The sequence below is a fragment of the Nerophis lumbriciformis genome, linkage group LG04, assembly GCF_033978685.3.
Source record: "Nerophis lumbriciformis linkage group LG04, RoL_Nlum_v2.1, whole genome shotgun sequence".
NCBI classification, from domain to species: Eukaryota; Metazoa; Chordata; class Actinopteri; order Syngnathiformes; family Syngnathidae; genus Nerophis; species Nerophis lumbriciformis.
In genome coordinates, this window is record NC_084551.2 from 68320133 (window position 1) to 68327500 (window position 7368).

Consider the following 7368-nt stretch of genomic DNA (forward strand, 5'->3'; position numbering starts at 1 on the left):
CCTGGTGGCTGTCTAACTTTCTGGTAGCATTGCTAACTTCCTGGTTAACTTATTGATAGACTGGCTCTAACGTCCTGCAAAATGTCTAACTTTCTTGTCATCTGGCTTACTTCCTAGTAACCAAACTAACTTCTTACTTTCTGGTAGCTTGGTTATCGTCCTGGTAAGCTAGCAACATTTTTGGTCGACTGGCTATAACTTTCTGGTTGCCTGGGTAATTAGCTTGTTTATAAAGTCTGCCTAACTTTTTAGTAGTCTGGCTAACTTCTCAGTAGTATGGCTAACTTCATGGTAGCCTGGCTAACTTCCGGGTAGCTGGGCTAGAACTTTCTGGTTGCCTGGCTAACTTTGTGGTAGCCTAGTTGATTTATTGATGGATTGGCTATAATTTCCTGGCAGCTGTCTAACTTTCTGGTCGCCTGGCTAACTTCCTGGTTAACTTATTTATAGACTGGCTCTAACTTCCTGCAAAATGTCTAACTTTCTTGTCATCTGGCTAACTTTCTAGTAACCAAGCTAACTTCTTACTTTCTGGTAGCCTGGCTAACTTCCGGGTAGCTGGGCTAGAACTTTCTGGTTGCCTGGCTAACATTGTGGTAGCCTAGTTGATTTATTGATGGATTGGCTATTATTTCCTGGCAGCTGTCTAACTTTATTGTAGCATGGCTAACTTCCTGGTTAACTTATTGATAGACTGGCTCTAACTTCCTGCAAGATGTCTAACTTTCTTGTCATCTGGCTAACTTCCTAGTAACCAAGCTAACTTCTTACTTTCTGGTGGCCTGTCTAACTTTCTGGTAGCTTGCTTATCGTCCTGGTAAGCTAGCTACAATTTTGGTCGACTGGCTATAACTTTCTGGTTGCCTGGGTAATTTCTTTAAAGTCTCGATAACTCCTTTATAAAGTCTGCCTAACTTTTTAGTAGTCTGGCTAACTTCTCGGTAGCCTGGCTAACTTCTCGGTAGCCTGGCTAACTTCTCGGTAGCCTGGCTAACTATTGTCTGGCTAAACTACTTTGGTTGGGAAATGACCAAAATTCAACGGTCAACTCAACGTCAGAACCCAACATTGATTAAACGTTGTCAAAAAGCATGTTGTTTCAAGGTTATGTTTGAGTTGCTCAACGTCAAGACCTAATTCTACAAGTTCTCAACCTTGTTTTAAGGTCTTGTACAAAAACTTGTGAGAGACTCGTATTTTTGCAGCGGATTCTTAAAAAAAACACTAGAGTGCTGTCATAGAGAGGACTTTAATGAGCCACAAGGTCCTTAAAAACAGCAGTTTATGTAACTCTGACAAAATAAATAGACCAAAATAAAATGTCTACAGAACTCGCTGGTTCTCCGGATTGTCCGGTCCCCCAGTCCTTAGCTTCCTGTAAATGTGGCCCCCAAAACATTTCAGTTGGATATTCCTCCCATAAACAATTAGAAACCCACACTTCCTTAACCTGAATCTCAAGGTAACATTGGCACTTATTTCATAGTTCCGAACATACAAATGGTGTCTTCGGGTAAAATTCCCCCTCAAAATAGACACAGTAGTAATTTAGTGTTTTTTTTTAAGAGTTTCAGCACATTTTGGAACGCCCACTTTTACCTCCATAATGTGGGCGGATCTGCATCCGCCTGCTGACTTCACCTACTAAAGACTGAAGGCAATTTCTTTCTGTTTTAGTTTCTGCAGCCGTCCACCGTAGCTCCCACTCTGTATCCTCTGTTGCAAGTTTTGTTGATTCTATGTAACATGTTTATGTGTGCTATGGCTATGAGTTGTTTTTTTCCCCTTGGCCTCAGTCTGGACCCTCTTCCCTGGAGTCCAGCCTTTGGGTTAACCCTAACCCTAACCCTAACCCTAACCCTAACCCTAACCCTAACCCTGTTTTTTTTTTAGTAATGGCAGCAACACATTGCAAAAAAGTTTTCATTTTTTGTTACCACTGTGTTACATAGCCTTTCATTTTAACAACACTCAGTAAACATTTGGAAACTGAGGAGACACATTTTTTAAGCTTCTCAGATGGAATTCTTTCCCATTCTTGCTTGATGTACAGCTTAAGTTGTTCAACAGTCCGGGGGTCTCCGTTGTGCTATTTTAGGCTTCATAATGCGCCACACATTTTCAATGGGAGACAGGTCTGGACTACAGGCAGGCCAGTCTAGTACCTACACTCTTTTACTATGAAGCCACACTGTTGTAACACGTGGCTTCGCTCTGTCTTGCTGAAATAAGCAGGGGCGTCCATGATAACGTTGCTTGGATGGACACATGTGTTGCTCCAAAACCTGTATGTACCTTTCAGCATTAATGGTGCCTTCACAGATGTGTAAGTTACCCATGTCTTGGGCACTAATACACCCCCATACCATCACACATGCTGCCTTTTACACTTTGCAACTATAACAACCCGGGTGGTTCTTTTCCTCTTTGTTCCGGAGGACACGACGTCCACAGTTTCCAAAAACAATATGAAATGTTGACTCGTCAGACCACTTTTCCACTTTGCATGCTTAGATGAGCTCGGGCCTGTTTCTGGGTGTTGTTGATAAATGGCTTTGGCTTTGCATAGTAGAGTTTTAACGTGCACTTACAGATGTAGCGACCAACTGTAGTTACTGACAGTGGTTTTCTGAAGTGTTCCTGAGCCCATGAGGTGATATCCTTTACACACCGATGTCGGTTTTTGATGCGGTACCGCATGAGGGATTGAAAGTCACGGGCATTCAATGTTTATTACGCTTACGTGCAGTGATTTCTCCAGATTCTTTGAACCTTTTGACAATATTACGGACTGCAGATGGTGAAATCCCTAAATTCCTTGCAATAGCTGGTTGAGAAATGTTGTTCTTAAACTGTTCAAAAATTTGCTCACACATTTTTTCACAAAGTGGTGACCCTCGCCCATCTTTGTTTGTGAATGACTGAGCATTTCATGGAAGCTACTTTTATACCCAATCATGGCACCCACCTGTTCCCAATTAGCCTGTTCACCTGTGGGATGTTCCAAATAAGTGTTTGATGAGCATTCCTCAAGTTTCTCAGTCTTTTTTGCCACTCGTGCCAGCTTTTTTGAAACCTGCTGCAGGCATCAAATTCCAAATGAGCTAATATTTGCAAAAAATAACAGTTTTCGAGTTCGAACGTTTGCAGTCTATTCAATTGAATATAAGTTGAAAAGGATTTGCAGATCATTGTATTCTGTTTTTATTTACCATTTACACAACGTGCCAATACTTCACTGGTTTTGAGTAAGGGATCAAAATAAACAGAATCAACATGCCTTTAGCCAAACTGTTTGGGGGGGAAATGGGCTTCAGTTCTGTAGATGACGTCACACCAAGAAGGGGCGGCAGAAAGGGGGCGTTCCAAGTACAATCAGTCATCTTGCTGCTAGGATCCTGATGAGAGTGCGGCAATATGACCATATCACACCAACTCTCAAATCCCTTCACTGGCTTCCTGTTCCACTCAGGATCGAATTCAAAGTCTCCCTACTAACCCACCAGTGCCTCCATGGAAATGCCCCCCTCTACCTCAAAGAACTACTCACCCCCAAATCCTCCTCACGACACCTTCGCTCCGAGGAAAAAGCTACGAACAATGGGAGACCGGGCTTTCTGCTCCGTCGCTCCCAGTCTGTGGAACGCTCTCCCTGACCCCCTGAGGGCACCACAGACTGTGGATGCTTTTAAAAAAAGGCTTAAAAAGCCTTCTTTTAATATATGCATACTAGTTTTAGCTATTTTGCTGTTCTGGTTTTTATTTTTTTTTATTTTTTTAAATATATTTTTATTTTATTTTATTTTTTATTTTTTTAATACACTGTAGCACTTTGAGGTTGTTTACTCAATGTAAAGTGCTTTTTACAAATACAATCTATTATTATTATTATTAGAGATGTCCGATAATATTGGCCTGCCGATATTATCGGTCGATAAAGGCTTTAAAATGTAATATCGGAAAATATCGGTATTGTTTTTTTTAATTATCGGTATCGTTTTTTATTTGTATTTTATTTTTTATTAAATCAACATAAAAAACACTTAAAATTAGTGCACCAACCCAAAAAGCCTCCCTCCCCCATTTACACTCATTCACACAAAAGGGTTGTTTCTTTCTGTTATTAATATTGTGGTTCCTACATTATATATCAATATATATCAATACAGTCTGCAAGGGATACAGTCCGTAAGCCAGGGCCGGCCCGTGGCATAGGCCGTATAGGCAAATGCTAAGGGCGCCGTCCATCAGGGGGCGCCATGCCAGTGCCACAAATGTTGGAGAAAAAAAAAAAATAATAAAAAGTTGTTACTATAATTTCTAAACACAAAAAATAATCCCACGTTAATTAAAATCCAAAGTAAAGCCTATTTAATAGAAATATTATTTGTTACAACATTACGCCCCCCTCCACCCCCCGCACGGTGCGCCCCCTCCCTTCCCGTATCATGACTCTTTTTGGACGTCACCACATCAAAAAATCAACACAAGATGTCAAAACGGCCAAAACTGTCAGGTGCCCAGGGAAGAAAAAAGAGAAAAGAAGAGGAGGAGAAACGAGAAAAGACAGAGGTAGCAGGTAGGTAACGTTAGCCTACATGAAATTATTTGTCTGTTACAGAATGTGATAGTAACCTGGCTTTTTAGCATTAAGCTAATGTTACATGATTCGGCAATTGCTAATCAATAAATAGCTAGTTCTGTTTTAACGTCGGGTTAATATTGTGGAGGGGGCTAAATTGTTATGGAAAATAATAATGTAACGTTAGGTAATTACAGTACTCCCACCTTACATTCCTCAGGGACATTTGTATTAGATCTTTTAAGCAGGTGTTTTTTGTTTACATTGTTATTGCCTTCTGGTTAGCTAATGTTTGCCCTGCAGGTAATAGTCACTTTTCCACCCCTTTATATATTAGGTATAGTTGTAAGTAAAAAAAAAAGGTCAAAGACAAAGCTTTTCGGGTTCTTGTGAGTATATACACTTCACTGCCGATGTGGGGGGGCGCCACCTAAAATCTTGCCTAGGGCGCCAGATTGGTTAGGGCCGGGCCTGCCGTAAGCACACATGATTGTGCGTGCTGCTGCTCCACAAATAGTACTAACCTTTAACACTTCATTTTACTCATTTTCATTAATTACTAGTTTCTATGTAATTGTTTTTATATTGTTTTACTTTCTTTTTTATTCAAGAAAATGTTTTTAATTTATTTATCTTATTTTATTTTATTAATTTTTTTCAAAAAGGACCTTATCTTCACCATACCTGGTTGTCCAAATTAGGCATAATAATGTGTTAATTCCACGACTGTATATATCGGTATCGGTTGATATCGGTATTGGTAATTAAAGAGTTGGACAATATCAGATATCGGCAACAAGCCATTATCGGACATCCCTAATTATTATTATTATTATTATTATTATTATCTACGTCATACTCAGAAACAAATTAATGACAAACGACTGCCAGGTTTTTTTTTTCTGGAGCCAAAACTACATGAATATATTTTGTTAAAATGTGGTTATACAAATTATAGTTATTACACGTTGGGTAGACCAGGCCCGGCCCTAACCAATCTGGCGCCCTAGGCAAGATTTTAGGTGGCGCCCCCCCACATCGGCAGTGAAGTGTATATACTCACAAGAAACCGAATAGCTTTGTCTTTGACCTTTTTTTTTTACTTAAAGAAAGCAAATGAACAATCAGAATAGTTAACAAGATAAAAAAAATATGAATAAATAAATGAATGCAAAAAATAAAAAATGAATATATGAAATACAATATTTTTTACATACATATTGCTTAATTTACATTAATGATGTGCACTTTAACAACTAGGCTTACAACTATACCTAATATATAAAGGGGTGGAAAAGTGACTATTACCTGCAGGGCAAACATTAGCTAACCAGAAGGCAATAACAATGTAAACAAAAAACACCTGCTTAAAAGATCTAATACAAGGAATGTAAGGTGGGAGTACTGTAATTACCTAACGTTACATTATTATTTTCCATAACAATTTAGCCCCCTCCACAATATTAACCCGACGTTAAAACAGAACTAGCTATTTATTGATTAGCAATTGCCGAATCATGTAACATTAGCTTAATGCTAAAAAGCCAGGTTACTATCACATTCTGTAACAGACAAATAATTTCATGTAGGCTAACGTTACCTACCTGCTACCTCTTGTCTTTTTCTCGTTTCTCCTCCTCTTCTTTTCTCTTTTTTCTTCCCTGGGCACCTGACAGTTTTGGCCGTTTTGACATCTTGTGTTGATTTTTTGATGTGGTGACGTCCAAAAAGAGTCATGATACGGGAAGGGAGGGGGCAAATAATATTTCTATTATATAGGCTTTACTTTGCATTTTAATTAACGTGGGATTATTTTTTGTATTTAGAAATAATAGTACCAACTTTTTTTTTCTTTTTTCTCCAACATTTGTGGCACTGGCGTGGCGCCCCCTGATGGACCGCGCCCTTAGCATTTGCCTATACGGCCTATGCCACGGGCCGGCCCTGGGGTAGACTATGTCTCCCGGCTGGCCTGGGAACGCCTCGGGATCCACCCCGGGAAGAGCTGTACGAAGTGGCTGGGGGAGAGGAAAAGTCTGGGTTTCCCTGCTTAGGCTGCTGCCCCCGCGACCCGACCTCGGATGGATGGTGGTTATACAAATATACACATAACGCACGAGTCTAGTGCCATCTAGTGGGGCTAAAGTACATTAAGACTATGACTGTTGGCTATTTAATAATAATAATATTAATAATAGAAGAAAAAAAACATATTCTTCACTGTTGACATTTACGCGCGCGTAACCGCCTATCACCCGCGCATTAATCAAGGCGCGCACGTTCGCTGGACCACCTGCAGCCTCACGCCCGCGCATTGCGTGTGTGCGCGCAAAGCATAACGCGGAGGAGCATCACGGTACCCCCCCCCCCTATTTTATTTTATTTATTTATCTTGGTCCACCTGCGCGTCGCGGAAGGACACGCAAATAGATCCAACAGCATCAATTCTGGGTAGCGCTCGTTCGCGCCTGCATCTTTGCGCGTGTTTTCGTGCGTGTGTGGTTAAGTCCCGCAAAAAAAAAAAAAAAGGAGGGGGGTGGGGAGCGATAGCGTGTGCGCGCAGAAGGCAACCAGTCCACAGTCGCGCCCGTGGAAGGAGTGGACGCAGACGTTGCGCGGGAGCGCCTGCTTTTTTTTTGTTTCAGTTTGGGAAAAAAAAAATAAAAAAATTTGGCTGCAAGTATGAGAGGACACTTTGTCGCCACGGCGGTGCTCTCTGTGGAATTTTAAAGGAGTCTCTCCCCACGCGCGAGAAAGAAAGGAAAAAGTGGCTGTGGGGGGGACTT

General features: G+C 40.8%; 1 protein-coding gene across 1 annotated transcript in view; it reads left to right on the plus strand.

Annotated features, from left to right (window-relative positions):
• The first annotated feature begins 7261 nt into the window (after window positions 1-7261).
• The window catches only part of grik3 (glutamate ionotropic receptor kainate type subunit 3), a 319970-nt gene continuing 319863 nt past the window's right edge, over window positions 7262-7368 (plus strand). Inside the window, exon 1 of the mRNA XM_061958806.2 lies at window positions 7262-7368. This exon is cut by the window's right edge and continues 128 nt beyond it. The gene's annotated coding sequence lies outside the window, so the exon portion shown is untranslated.